Below are 15,594 nucleotides of genomic sequence, written 5' to 3'. Positions count from 1 at the left end.
TCTAGTCTAGGTTTTTCATTAAACATTCTAAATGCCTAACCACAATAGTCTAGATTTCCACATCTCTGGTCTAGAAATTTTTCTCGACCCTGTATATAAACATAGTGTATTCTGAAATTACAAGGTATGTCTAGTTTCAAATACCCTGGATTGTTTTCTCAAATTTTAAAATATTTCACAAGTTCTGTTACTTTGAAATCTTCTACTGCTCTTGTACTCAAAAGTAATATAAGACAGCTGTTTATTATTTTACTGATTCTAAGTTACACATTGAAATAATCTAGATCTGGAGATATTAAAGATATAATAGTTAAAACTTGGTTCCTGTTCTCACAGGCTACAGTGTAAGAGGTAAGGCAACTGTATAAATGATCATGTGCCCCAATTTTGGGGCAAAAATTAAAATCTTCACTACATAGAATATATCTCGTCCCCTTCGCTTGGCAGACATTGATGATTTTAGAATGTATAAAAGGAAAGGACCACATTATAGAAAGTAGTAAGTTGGGTGGAGGAGGACACATTTCTAACCCAGCAGGGAGAGGGGTAGACAACAGAGAAGGCAAGGAGTCTTATTTTAGCAATGGGGAGGCCAAGGACCTATAACGATCCACTCAGTGAAAGGAATGTGCTCCTTAAATAGTCACCATCTGACATGCCTATTCCATTTGATAACTAAAGTAACTGTGACACAATAGGATTTAGGGCAGAGGGGTGAGGGGAGGAGGAAGAGCACTGAGCACAGAACGAAAATAGGGCGAGCGACCAGAGCTGCCGGGTCCCACCAACCGGGGAGATGTCACCTGCGAAGGAACGCAAGTGCCCATCAAAGACGTTTTTTCAGCATGGAATCCTGGGAGTCCATCGTTTGTCACCGGGGCTCCTTCTCCTCGCTGTGGCAGGAGTCTCGGATGCTAATTGCTACCATGAACTCCTAGATTTACACAGTGAACACTATGACATAATCCTGGCGAGAGACAAAGGAGATTGGGGAAGACAGATCTCTTCCGTCTAGCTGCGAGGGGAGCAGCGATAAGCAAACCCAAAGCGAACCTGACAACTTTCCCTTTAATTGATTTAAATTAGGAATTCCTCCACCTTCCAAACTGTTTTCTAATTAAGTTCGATGTGAATGATGGCCCATATTGTAGATGGTTGAAAGGTGAGTTTTCTAAAATAATAACGAAGCGGGAATGTGATCTCGTTTTTTTGTGGAGGAGTGATCTATACTATTCGGATGACATCTTTCAACATTTTGGGGTGGGGGTGGTGATTAGCTTATTTTAGGCTTTAATAAAACAATAAATTCCACTCAGGGGGGAAAAGAAAACCCTTCCGAATGCTAAAGCTTATCTTTAAAATAACTTTAATGAGATTTATTTTTATTCGTTTTAAAAATTTATATGTGCTCATGAAAAATATTTGGGATATAGAAAATAGAAAAAGAGGAAAAAGGAGAACTTTTAAAATATGATATAATCACTGATAAAAAATTAACCTTTTCAACATACATTTCTTATGCTTTATATTTTAACCTGTACATAATTTTACAATCATCTTAAATATTGTATATATATAAACTATATTATTTTTTCACATAAGATAAAGCAAATATGTTTTCTTGGAATTACCATATTTGCAAAGATAAATTTAATTTTTGCATAGTATTTCTTTATCTCAGTCATGCCATTATTTGTCTATTTATTTCCTTTCAATTATAAGTGCCATTTCCAAAGTGTTCAGTATTTTGAATCAAGGCTATGCAATATGGATATTAATGTGATTATTTTAACTTTTTATTGCTTTATGTTTTATTTGTCAACTTCTCGGGATTTATTTCCAAAAGGAAGATTAAGTATTAAAGGTTATGAAAATAATGAGGAGTTTGATGTATTTGTTAACATTTTTTTGATAAGGTTATCTCTGGTTTGGCCTGACTGTCATGGCAAAACTTCCCATTTCCTGTAAACATTCTCATATTAAATGTCTTCACATCTTACACGTGGTGTTTATTAGCCCCTAAACCTGAAGCTGAATTTGTATTTACCTGATTGTTGAGGGAGAACATATTTCCATATGTACATTTCATTCAGTATTGTTTTCTCTTGTAAATGATCTATTCAAGTCATTTTAATACACAAGAACAAAGCTGCAAATTCCTTCGTTTTCAAGGCTATAACTGGTTCATGGCTAGATTTTTAAATAAAAATGTGCATGAACACACTCTTCCGTAGTTACTCCTTTCAAAAAAGTTCCGTTCTATTATCTCAAATTCAACAATAGATGGGAACGCCCCCATACACACACTCCCCTGCCCACTCTTAACAGGCTCCCTCGATTTCTTTCTCCCTATGTAACCCACACAGCATTTTGATGTACATTAGGGAGCGTGGACTTTGGACCTGCTTTTCACGGCTGTACAATCGGACTCGGGGGGATATTAAACAGAGAGGAAGTATCTTGTGGGCTCCGCAACCTCATTATTCTCCTTGCATGGCTAAACACATACCAGAGGCAAGGAAACAATTCAACCGGGCACCATTCAGAGACTCATTTCCCTTCGAAAGGTACAAATTGAAGAAGTTGGTTTGATTCTGTGGGAGGAGAAAGACGGTGGGGGAGGCTGTAAAAGGAACTCACACATGAAACCCCTGGTTAGGAAGGTATTTGTGCTTTGTAATGAGCTCCTCTGAGATAAATAAGTATGTCAATAAAATAAAATGCATTTATTTGCTTTATAAAGGAGAATGCTGAAAATGGAATGAAGTCAGTTTAGCATACGGGCTTCTTTCTCTGCGCTCTTTATTGTGGTAATTTTCTAGGGAGATTTCAAAAGTTTTAGCATTCTTGTCTCCCCTACTGCCTAAGATGACTGCCTATTCCTAAAAATATCCAAAATAACAAAGAGTCCTTTATGAGTCACAGCACACATTCCTACATCACTGATATTTACTCTAGACAAGTTCTATATAAAGTGTATTCCTCTATCAAAAAATATGTGGGGTTTTTGTTGTTGTTGTTTTGCTTTTTTTTTAAGCTAATTGCTCTGTAAAATTTGTGATGAGCTTCCGGAGGGGGAAATTGAAATAATTCAATAGGAAAATTATACCCCAAAGTTCTATTTTTCACTTCATATTAAAATGAAAATATAGTAAGCCTCAAAATAAATGTGAAGTATGAATATAACATGAACTATCAGTAATAATAACATTTTTTTCCAGCTAGAAAAGTGAAAAAAAATGGAATATATTTTTCATTTTATATCTCTCTCAAAGTTCTCTTCTACATGCAGGGTTCCACGAGGTATTTTCATTTTTATTTATTTTCAACCTTCTAACCTTAGCTTCCCTGGTTATAAAATAAGGTCAATCTTTCCCATGACATTGTCTCTCCATGACAATTACAAGACCCTCTGTGGACATGCAATACCATAATGAGTAATATCAATTATGTATGGTACAATCCATAATTTTTTCAGTTGGGGCAACAGAAACATCTGCTGTTTTAGCAGTTGAGAGAAAGTGGCAAAAACCCAAGAAAGTCTCCATTTTGAAAGCTTAAAGGGATCAATTGATTTATTTTCCTCAACAATGCCCCCCCTTTTTTAGAGGGGATCAGTGCAGCGAGATGCAGAGAACCTCTCTTCTGATCCTTGTGGAAGGAAAATGTTAGCTGCACTTTGAAAACACGCGGCTAGCAGAGAGAACAGGGACTGACAGTTTCGAATCCACCCTTTAGAACAAAATGCAATGTCTGAAGAAAATGCATAGGGACCTATTAAGAGTGTCTCACAAATCAAGCTTTTGTTACATGACTATGTGACTGTGAAACTGTCAGGGTTTGTTTAGCTAATGACTCGAACTTGTTAAAATTTTAACCAAGGCTTCTTTTGCTGCATTTCACAAGATTCATAATGTTCCTTTTAGTATCTGTTTCTTGTGTTTGAAAAGAGGACTTCCCGTGACTATTTATCATTTAATAACATAAGCGCATTTATTCACCTCTGACTGTCCGTTCTCCACCCCGGTTTAGATATAGCTTTCCGTCTTAGCAGACTACAGTATATCTGTCTGCTTTTACTTGGAGTGCAAAGACTTATTCCCAATGGATAAAGCACACAGGTACTGAGGAAGTCCACTGGAGGTAAAGAGGAGAAAATGCCATTGGTCAGTTAGAAGAATATGGTGAAATTGTTGAAATGGTTGATCATGGATGGAAGCACTTGGCTAAGAAGTTTAGTTATACTTCCTTACTCAGTATCCATTATAGTACTACAAGATAGTAATTATTTTCACATCCATTTTGCAGGTGAGGAAACTGAGCCTTAGCAAAGTTAAGTAACTTCCTGAATGTATAGCACTGGTAAGCATCCAATAAATCTTGGTTATGCTTTGAAAATAATGGCTATGAGACAGCTGTATAAAGTTTCATGAAACAACTTATAAGGTCCTTGGGTTTTTATTTTGTAGAGAAAGAACACCACAACTCAGGGAAGCTAATTAAATTCCATCAGTTCACAGAGCTAAGTAACATAAACAAATTTGATCACACATATCTATCTAAATCGGATCTTAAATCTATTCCATAGTTCTTGAATCTGTGATGTACCTCTTATGGAACTTATCCAGTTTTTTGTTTGTTTGTTTTTGTTTTTGTTTTTTACAGAGACAAAGAGAGAGTCAGATAGGGACAGACAGACAGGAATGGAGAGAGATGAGAAGCATCAATCATCAGTTTTTCCTTGTGACACCTTAGTTGTTCACTGATTGCTTTCTCATATATGTCCTGACCGTGGGCCTTCAGCAGACCTAGTAACCCCTTGTTCAAGCCAGCAACCTTGGGTCCAAGCCTGGCGAGCTTTGCTCAAACCAGATGAGCCTGCGCTCAAGGTGGCGACCTCGGGGTTTCGAACCTGGGTCCTCCGCATCCCAGTCCGATGCTCTATCCACTGTGCCACCACCTGGTCAGGTTGGAACTTATCTGTTACTGGGTATTGTAACTGATTTAAAAAATAATAAAATGTAGTCAGTTCTTCCCTTCAATATGTGTAGAGCCTATCAGAATTAAATTTGATATTAAAAATGTCTAGAGTCTCATGTATATAGTGATAAAAACAACAGAGAATCAAAAGATAGGGTGGGAGGGGAAGGATTTGAAAAAACTAGATATGAAATAGATTGGCATCCAGCCATCATTCTAAAAGAATGATGCTCTTAATTTGTCCCAAAGAAATACAACACAACTTAAATACTTTGGTCTCCACCTATTAAGAGATTTTGAATAACATGGGTAGTAATTGTTCAAAAATTTACCTCAGGCTTATTTTTGAAAAAATAATTTGCTGAAAACTTTCAGGAAAAAAAAACATGATGGGTCTTCATTTGATATTTTTAACTACTTGGAAGAACATTTAAATAATTTGCATATTATAGTCCTTTTGATATAGAAACTCCATTTGAAAAAAAAATGTTAATGATATGATAACTCTAAGAGATGCAGACTGAATGATGCACTAATTGTTAATAAGATTATTACTCTCATGATTGTACTAACTTATATTTTTCAAAGGATAAAATCTGGGCGGTTATTCAGACCTATTTTATCTCTGTTTGTTCTACTTGCTTGCTTTGTTTGAAAATCTTGTAAAATTATTACTTTATATTTGCAAAAAAAAGAAGGTTTACATTCTGGAAATTAGAGAATTAAATAAAATTATATATAAAAAGAAGGTTGGTTTCTGGTATCTAACAAACACTTAGAAAATGTTTATATCCTTTTCTTTAAGTTCAATGCCTGCTATTATACCTGGGATAGAATGGGTACCCAAAATTCATAGTCTCCAAAGTCTCCCACTAATTTAGAGATAAAAGTTAATAGCTAACTAATTGTGTGTATTTTTTTAGTTGTCACAGGTTTAATTTCCAAGCAGAGGTGAAAGCATTCTTTCTTCCCTGCCCTGCCTTCATTATCATCATGACAATGACAAAGAAAACTTCCTTAAGCTGTCCTTAAATGGTCAGCTGTGAAGTATAAGAAACACCAGAAAGAGACTAAACAAAACCCACATCAGCAACGATTTGTAAATAATGGAAGTTATCACTGTAATTAAAGATGGGCTCAGCCATGAAGGCACTGATTCAAAGTTTAATGAATAAATGAGGCACTCTACTAATATTTAATTTTAATTTTCTGGCAAGCAGGATGTAAGAAGTAGCTTTTAAGTTTTCATTGAAGAAGAGTGAATGTTGGACATACTTGTCTTAGGGCAAGAAAAATCAGACTATTGAGAAAAGAGACAAAGAGTACCTCTAGGAATAGAAGGCCATGTGATACAAAGAAAGATACCTGGACCAAAAATACAGGTGACCTACGAATCCATTAGTGTTGTGATGTAGGCAAAGTTTAAGGAGGGATAAAATAATCACCTGGGTGTCCTTGGACTTTTGAGAGAGGATGCTATTTGTGTTCCCTGATGGACTTCCTTGAATCACGTAGTTGTCAAAATACATATGTGAGTTGATCTTCCCAGTTTGAATCTAAGTGTCATAGAGGAAGAAGGAAAGAAGAAACATACATGGAGATGGGGCACCCGTCTGATTCTATGCATTTCGTATTTATGATCATGCCATGAAGTAACTTTACTTAAAAAATTGAGACTTAGAGATATTTGACAAATTATTCAAGGCCACAGAGTTAGACTAAGGGTGAAGTGCTAAGGTTAGCATCTAGGTAATTTTGATTGAGTCATAATGGTTTTCCATCATGCTGCTTTGCCTCAAAGAAAGAGATCTGGTTGAATTTGCCATCAGTTCCTTGACTTTTCTTCTCCCTTACAAAGACCTAGATCAGCCTGACCAGGTGGTGGCACAGTGGGTAGAGTGTCGGACTGGAATGCAGAGGACCCAGGTTCAAAACCCTGATGTCACCAGCTTGAGCGTGGGCTCATCTGGTTTGAGCAAGGCTTACCAGCTTGAGCCCAAGGTCACTGGCTTGAGCAAGGGGTCATTCACTCTGCTGCAGTCCCCTAGGCAAAGCACTTATGAGAAAGCAATCAATAAACAACTAAGGTGCCACAACAAAGAATTGATGCTTCTCATCTCTCTCCCTTCCTCTCTGTCCCTCTCTCTGTCTCTCTCTCTCTCTGTCTCTGCCACAAAAAAAAAAAAAAAGACAAAGACCTAGATCAGACCAATCACAGAGATCGGCATTTACTAAGTCCCTAAATACCAATGCCCCAGTCAAATAGGGTTCTGTGCGCCACTAGCAAATTTCAAATACGCAATACAGGACATTATTATTAATTAGAGTCACAATGCTGCATAATACATCCCCATGACTCATTTATTTCATCATTTTCTCATTTTTTAAAGTACAATTTAAAAAATAAAAGGCCTTATATACCCAGTTTGGATATGCATGCTAACTGATTGGGCGAGAGGGCTACTGAATACAACGTCAGCACTTTCTAACAGTCTATTGGAAGGCAGGCTGTCATTGTTCTGTTTCTAGTATAGGACACTGATTTGTATGATTCTGGAATCAATATTTGTGTTAAGTATGTTTTTTTTTTATGTTGACATTATTATTTTACACAAGATCAGTACCCCTCCCAAGTGCAGGTGTGGCGGAGACACTGTTTGACCACAATCCACAGAAGACCTGAACAGTTTCAATTAGTGTTGTTTTCTGAACAATTGGAAGTAGCTAATGTTGCAGTTGCTACTCAGGGCCTGGCTGCTGCAGAATTCATTCGTTCGTTTATTCATTCATTCATTTATTAGCTAGTCTTTAATTTTTTTATTGATTGATTTTAGAGAGAGAAGAAGAAAGAAAAAGAGTGTGTGAGAGAGAGAAACAATGATTTGTTGCTCCACTTATTTATGCATTTACTGACTGAATCTTGCATGTGCCCTGACTGGGGATTGAACCTGCACCCTTGCTGTAATGGAATAGCACTCTAACCAACTGAGCTACCCAGCCAGGGTCTCAGAAAAATTTTTAAATGTGAATGTAGTGACAAACTTTTCAGTTATCAATAGTATGTAAGTATGAATGCACACCATCTATGTCACCACAATGATGCTGGGCTCATTTTTCCAAGAATAGAAACATTGTCAGTGGTAGTTTAATTTTAATAGGAATTAATGGCTCCTTAAATAAATTGGTGTTGAAAAGCAACACGTTGAGAATCAAATATTCTCAGAATTTTGTTTGTAATTTGGGGCAACACTGGCATATTTTTAGACCAATAGCTCATTAACTTACTCATATTTTATTTAAAGAGTCAGCTTGATATCGTGTTGAGTAATTTTTTTTTGTTAATAATTTGTTTTTTATTTACCCGTTGCTTCGTGGAGGAAAAGCTACAAATACAATCTTATGAAATACAGAAACAAGAATCATATTCTCTCTATATAAATATATTTTATCTCTTCAGAGAAATTGTTTAAAATAGTCATAATATCCGTGCCTTGTTTTTCATTTAATTACAGCACTGGCCATAAAAACCTATTGTCACACATTTCCATTTTTCCTACCTGTATTTGCTGGTCCCTAAGTACTTGTTGTTGGCTGGTCTTTAAAAGCCACTACTTTGTCCTCGGGTGGGTTCTTCAGTGACACACAGTCAGAAGTTCATAGATGCTGCCAGCAGTGATTCCCGGCAGGAGCAAAACAGTCCACGACTTCCAAAACCCTTTTGAGGTTGTTTTTGAACTTGCTACTTTCTTTGTACAAAGCTCTGCTGAATCATATGCTGGCTACCGGATGATGGTCTGCCTTCTGATTCATTTCCAGAAGAAAATAAATTTCTGCTGTTTCCCAGCACTCAGTGACTTTGAGACGTGGATGGGGGGTGGGAGAGGAATTTTTTTTTTTTTTACCATAGGCAAGACGCTAGGCTTGATCCTTGACATCTTTTCAATCAAATTCTTCAGGATGGGTGTGGAATGCAAACTAGCGTCCTCATTTTATATTAGAGACAACAAAAAGAGCAAAGACTAAACAAAGTATGGCCGCAGGGCCCGTGGAGGTGGTTAGCCATAGAAAAAAATATATCTCAGCGGCAGCTATTATGTATTGTTTTCCTGTTATATGTTTAGTGCTTCATAAGGGGCCTATTGTGGAATGACTTAAACCCTACACACAGAAATAGGCTTTTAATTAAATGGAATATACCTGTTTCTTTTTCTATACAGAGAAAACCCATCAGATAATTATCAGCGAGGGGGACTTTGTTGCATTCTGATAATCTGGCAACAAGGGGAGGGTTTGGGAGGGGAGGAATCCCACTTTGTTCTCACAGAGATATCTTGCTAGTTACGAACATTCACAATTGTAGTAACTGATCACAACTCAACATTTGAAAACTTGTTGATATTTGGAATAGTATATCATCAGCGGCCATTTTGGAAGGTTTTTCTAGGCACACCAGAGCGTTCCTAGTGAACTGAAACTAGTACATTTGCATGTAGCCCCAACTTCTCAAATTTAACTAACAGGAAGATTGTCAAGACAGATGTAACATCCACACTGACTGAGGACAATGGCCTTTGTCAGACAGAAGCTAGCTAGTTCAGTGACTAAATCCATGAGGGCTTTTTTATTTTGGTTGCTTTGTTTTACAAAATTTCAAATTTCAGGCCCTCAGCTAAGAAAATAAACATTTCTTGTTTAGTCGAAGGCCATCAATTCAAATGTCCTTCCTGAGTGGCTTGATATCGCCTCAACCAAAGTCCCAGTCCTGGTGCTCAGGGATCAACTTGAACTTGAATTCCAGTCCCAGGAGTGAAAGGTCAGAGTTTTACCCATTTGGCGATCAATCTTCCCTGCTCTGTCCGCTCAGCTTGGCTGAGCCTGGTGAGAGTCTTATGTTCCTGCTGCTTGGCTTGCCCTCCTCCATACCCACTCTCACCGTACACACTTACACTCATACACATAGTCTTTGTTTTTCCTTAAGTGAGGGGGAGAGACAGAGGAACAGACTCCCGCATGCACCCTGACTGGGATCCACTGGGCAAGCCCCCTATGGGGTAATGCTTTGCCCATCCAGGGCCATGCTTGGTGACCAAGCTATTTTTACCATCTGAGGTGGAGGCACAATGAAGCCATCCTCAGTGCCCAGGCGACATGCTCAAACCAAGAACTATGGCTGTGGGTGGGGAAGAGAGAGAGAGAGGCAGAGAGAGAGAAGGGGGCGGGGAGAGGTGGAGAAGCAGATGGTCGCTTCTCCTGTGTGCCTCGACTGGGAATCAAACTCGAGACTTCCACACACTGGTCTGATGCTCTGCCACTGAGCCAACACTCAGGGCCTCATACTCATATTCTATACACACCAGAATTCAAACACTCACCATCTGACTTAAAAATGTTCGTGCATGAAAGCCTGTTTTGATGAAATCTTTAGTGTTGTGACAGTCAGAGAATAATTTTTTAATATTATAACAGGTATATATTTATTGACATAAAAAAGAATCCAGAGAACATTCTTAGCGTCTCTCAGATGGAAGAATGAGCCCACTACTTTGGGGAAAGGGGGGAGTTTCCTTGAGGAATGTGTTGAGCCTCAAGCTAATATTTTATTATTATCATGTGGCAGGTATGGTAATATGTGCCCTTTATAAATTGTCTTATATAATCTTCAGAAATTATTTTTGAAGTTGGAATCAATATTCTTTCTTTACAAAGAGGAGACTTTTTATGCAAAGCTAAGTCAGTTAAGTAGACTTGATAACTTGGATAATAGTGGGTTGGAACTTGAATATAGTTCTAGCTATTCCAGAAACACATCTTTCAATGTAATGAAGCATAATTACAGTCAATTTAATATAAACAGAAAATAAAATAAAATAAAATAAATCAATAAAAAGACAAAGATTGCCGTTTAACTCCTAGACCTCAAGTGCTCCTATCCAGAGTATGTAGCAATGCATTTAGAAGGTCAGACTCCAGAGGAAGAAACATAATTAGATATAGACTCCAGGTCCCATCATTATTTTTGTGATCAGTGTTATTCTTACATTTTATGTATTTTAGACGCATATTGCGATTCTGTTTCACATATAAAGATACTGAATTATTTGATAGATTTTTTTTTGTATTTTTCTGAAGTTGGAAATGGGGAGGCAGTCAGACAGACTCCCACATGCGCCCGACCGAGATCCACCCGTCATGCCCACCAGGGGGCGATGCTCCGCCCATCTGGGGTGTTGCTCTGTCACAACCAGAGCCATTCTAGCACCTGAGGCAGAGGCCACAGAGCCATCCTCAGTGCCCGGGCCAACTTTGCTTCAATGGAGCCTTGGTTGTGGGAGGGGAAGAGAGAGACAGAGAGGAAGGAGAGGGGGAGGGGTGGAGAAGCAGATGGGCGCTTCTCCTGTGTGCCCTGGCCGGGAATCAAACCCGGGACTCCTGCACGCCAGGCCGATGCTCTACCACTGAGCCAACCGGCCAGGGCTTGATAGATAATTGTTTTAAAAGTTCTGGATATCCATTGCTTGTTCCTTGAGATCATTTCTCTACCTTTCATAACTTTTCCCTTTCTCACAGGTCTGACTTACCTGAATTGTATCAACCAATTCTCTACATCCTCTGGAATCCTACTGGGTATATCTCACTGAGGACCTGGATGGACACTGGATAGTGGTAAAAATAGAGATTACTGAATTTATACTCTTAGCTCCCTCCCTGCCGAGTCTAAGTTTGGAAGTGTGAATATGATCATTTTCCAAAGAACACATTTTGGGTTTGGGGTCCTTCTCCTAGAGTTACATCTCAGGCCTAAGAATGACAATGCTTTCTGTTATTTCTATATTCAGGGTGATTCACCATATTTTATTTCCTAAAATCATTTTGTGTGTGTGTGTGACAGAAACATAGAGAGACACAGAGAGAGGGACAGATAGAAACAGACAGGAAGGGAGAGAGATGAGAAACAGTAATTCATTGAGGCACCTTAGTTGTTCATTGATTGCTTTGCTTTCTCCTATGTGCCTTGACCCAGGGCTACAGCAGAGCGAGTGACCCCTCGTTCAAGCCAGCGACCTTGGACTCAAGTCAGTGACCTTGGGCTTCAAATTAGAGACCTTTGGGCTCAAACCAGCGACCATGGGGTCATGCCTATGATTCCATGGTCAATCCAACAACCCTGCGATCAAGCTAGTGAGCCACTCTGGAGCTGGATGAGCCAGTGCTCAAGCTGGTGACCTCAGGGTTTCAAACCTGGGTCCTCTGTGTCCCAGGCTGACACTCTATCCACTGAGCCACTGCCTGGTCAGGCTATTTTCTAAAATATTAATGGTATTTTAATAAATAGTTATTTTATTAAATTATCTTTAATTATTTCTTTTGAATTCAATTACTATAGAGACCTTCAATGTAGTTGAATGGAAAACTGTGAGCCTTCTGTTACATTGCTAATAAAGCCCTAATAACAGAAAACGATGGATGAGGTGATCACCAACTGAAGAAATACTTCTGGGAAATTATTCTACATAGTTTACCCTCTAATCATAAATACACTGGGTATACATGCATGCTGTTCTCAGCTAATAACATGAATTCTTTTTTGAAAGACTAATTAAATCTATATAATACTTTTCCTCAGTTAAATATTTTTAACACCTAATAAATCTCAGTTTCACATTGTCCTAATTCTTGCACAACATGGTATTGTGTTTAAAAAGAGTCCAGCAATAACAATAATAATAAAAAGATCCCAAATATTAACTTGCATCCTTTAGATAATATTAAAGGAGATCTAATTAATGTCCCAAAGCAACACTGCATCATATATATTTTATTTACCCCCAAATTATCTCTCTACTCAGCAGTGCCTGAGCCATGCAGTCATTCACCATAAAAAAAGTCCTTAAATCTCTTGCTTATATAGAGCTTCACTTTCTCTACCTCTTTCTATTTCTTCCTGCTTCTCTATTCTTGTTTCATTATTCAGCTGTTGTAAAGTTCATATACTATCACTCAAAATCATAGTCCAAGATGAACTCACTTAATCGAGTAGAGGAAGGGGGGGGGGAGATGACTAGAAAAATATTTAAACAAAGTTTCTTTTGTCCTTCCAGTAGCAAGTGCGCTGTTGTGTCCGGAAAGCATTACATGTAGAACATATGTTTCTATGCAGTGAAGCTCCTTCATGGGAATACCAGACACTCAGAAAGTAATGAGCCTCAAATTTAAAGCCAATGGGCCAAGTAAGAACATTTTAACAGAAAGAAAAATTTTCCCTGGTTGTATAGCTCGACTGGTTAGAGCATCATCCTGAAGTGCAGAGGTTGCTGATTCGATCCCTGGACAGGGCACATACAGAAATGGCTAGCTAGTTGTGTCCCCCCGCCCCCGGCTACTTTCCCCTCTTGCTGAAATCAGTATTTTTTTTAATTAAATAAAAAGAAAAATTAGAAGTAGAGAAGAAAAAAATCTATACTCAAAAAGCCCAGACATAGCTATGGATATGTTGATAAATGTGTAGTATGAACTATCACATATTATGTTATATATCAGTATATACTTTGTGTACACATACATATGCATACATAACATTTGCTTTGACCTATCCATCATTTTATATGCTTCAAAATAATATTTTCTAAAATTTTTTTCAAAATATTTCATTTTAAGGCTTATAATTTATTTGCCAATTTTCCTCATAGACTAACTATTGAGTGTCACTTCAATTTTTAAACACTGTATATATTATTAAAAGCAAACATTTTCCCACATATATGATCACTTTCCTGATAGATGATTAGATGAAGAGGTCCTGGGTCAAATATTAGACAATGTTGCCTTCTGATTTACATCACCAAAGGCATTTCTGGAGATTTGGAATCAAGGCACACATCTACCAGCAAGGTATAACGAAGGTTGTTTCTTTATAAAATCTCCAGCAATTTTTCAAGCGCTAGTTAAATAAGTAGGAACTGGCATATCATTATTTTCATTTCCATTGGTATGAAGTTTATTATGAATTTCACAAGTTTATTGACTCCTCATATTACCCATTTAGAAACTTGGCTATTAATATCCTTTGTCTATTTTATTATTCAGAAAATTTTTATTGAGTTTTAGAGTGCTTCAAATTAGGGTATTATTTCTTTGTCATTATTTTTGCGTTTTTACATTTTTGGTGATTTTCTCTTAATAAGACATTTTTTTTAGCACTAAATTTGTCACCTAAATATGTTTTTAAGAATTTCACCATAACTGTAATTAGTTACATTTATTGCTCCCAAATGTGCATGTGCTTATCTATATTCATGCTTCCACAGATGTTATCAGTTCTGCATATAAACTTTCTACCAGACAAAGCCTTGTTGATACATAATATGAAAGACTATAACTTGAGTTTTAAGTTTCCCATAAACTCTCGAATAATTTCATATCATTTGTCAGATTATCTTTCAATATTCTCATTGATTGTGAAAGTTCTCCCCCTGCTTTGTAAAAAATCAATAAATGCTTCTGGATATTCCAAATAGGCTGAAGTCCTTTGTGTTTTGTTCCAATGATCAGTTAGGTATTCCCCTGTAGCAGGCAAATTCAAGCCCTCACCATTTATTCATGCGTTCTTTAACATCCATCGGGAAGGTCTGAAATATTTTTCACACATATTCTGCCATTTAGAATACGCAATTTGCTCCAATGTTATATCTTATGGAAAGAAGAAAATCTACACTGTGGACTTGCCATCCCCACTTTAGCAATATTTCAGCCTTTTTGTGGCACTGGGTTAGGGCAACCCTGACATAGGTCCCCTCTCTCACAAATAATGCTCTGTAAGGCAGGTGGCCCGAGGGTAGCGCCTGCTCACCAGCCAGGTGAGAATTATAGGTGGCTGATCTGCATAGCCCCACCTGCCCTTTCAGGGAAGCTGGAAGGCGCCTACTCATCCATCTGTGAGGTCTTAAATTTACGGTCATTGTCCCTAGAAGTCCTCAGTGCTGCCACAGACTAGGTTAAGAACAGGCTGACTGGCATATTCTCAATATTCTCACCCATGATGACCTATTCAATAACCTTCCATATTAGACTATAAGCTCTATGAGGTCAAGAACCATCTCTGATTTATCTATGTAGTAAGTTCATGGGTCTAATTTCTTTATAAAGCAATATCATGGCTAGATATTTTTGCTAGAGGTAAGCATAGAGTTCTATAAGCAAAGAAGGGAGAAAAACCATGTTGTTAATACAAATAAATAAAAATAAAACAAGTATTTGATCATACTGAATATATTCTATAAAAAAACCATGACTTTTTTGCACATTCACATGACATCACATCAACTCCAAGAAAATATTTGGGTCTATAAGTGGAGCATATACAATATTAATTCTTTTCTAATTAATTTTATGCAAATACTCTATAATGGGAGCATTAGGGAATGAGTTGTCTCTTATTATTTTTGCTGTGAATGTTAAAAGGGAATCTACAATGCAAATACTCTTTCAGAACTCTGAACTAAGTCCAGATGTTTTCTTGGGGGTGGGGCAGAGTGTAAATACCAAGCAATGAAAAACAGTTTTTTTTGGCACTCAGTTATGGAGACTTGAATGCTGGAACATTGAGAAGCGGGAGGG

Source organism: Saccopteryx bilineata, chromosome 9, assembly GCF_036850765.1.
Source record: "Saccopteryx bilineata isolate mSacBil1 chromosome 9, mSacBil1_pri_phased_curated, whole genome shotgun sequence".
NCBI classification, from domain to species: domain Eukaryota; kingdom Metazoa; phylum Chordata; class Mammalia; order Chiroptera; family Emballonuridae; genus Saccopteryx; species Saccopteryx bilineata.
The sequence above is the reverse complement of the archived record's forward strand: the minus strand, read 5'-3'. Positions refer to the sequence as shown.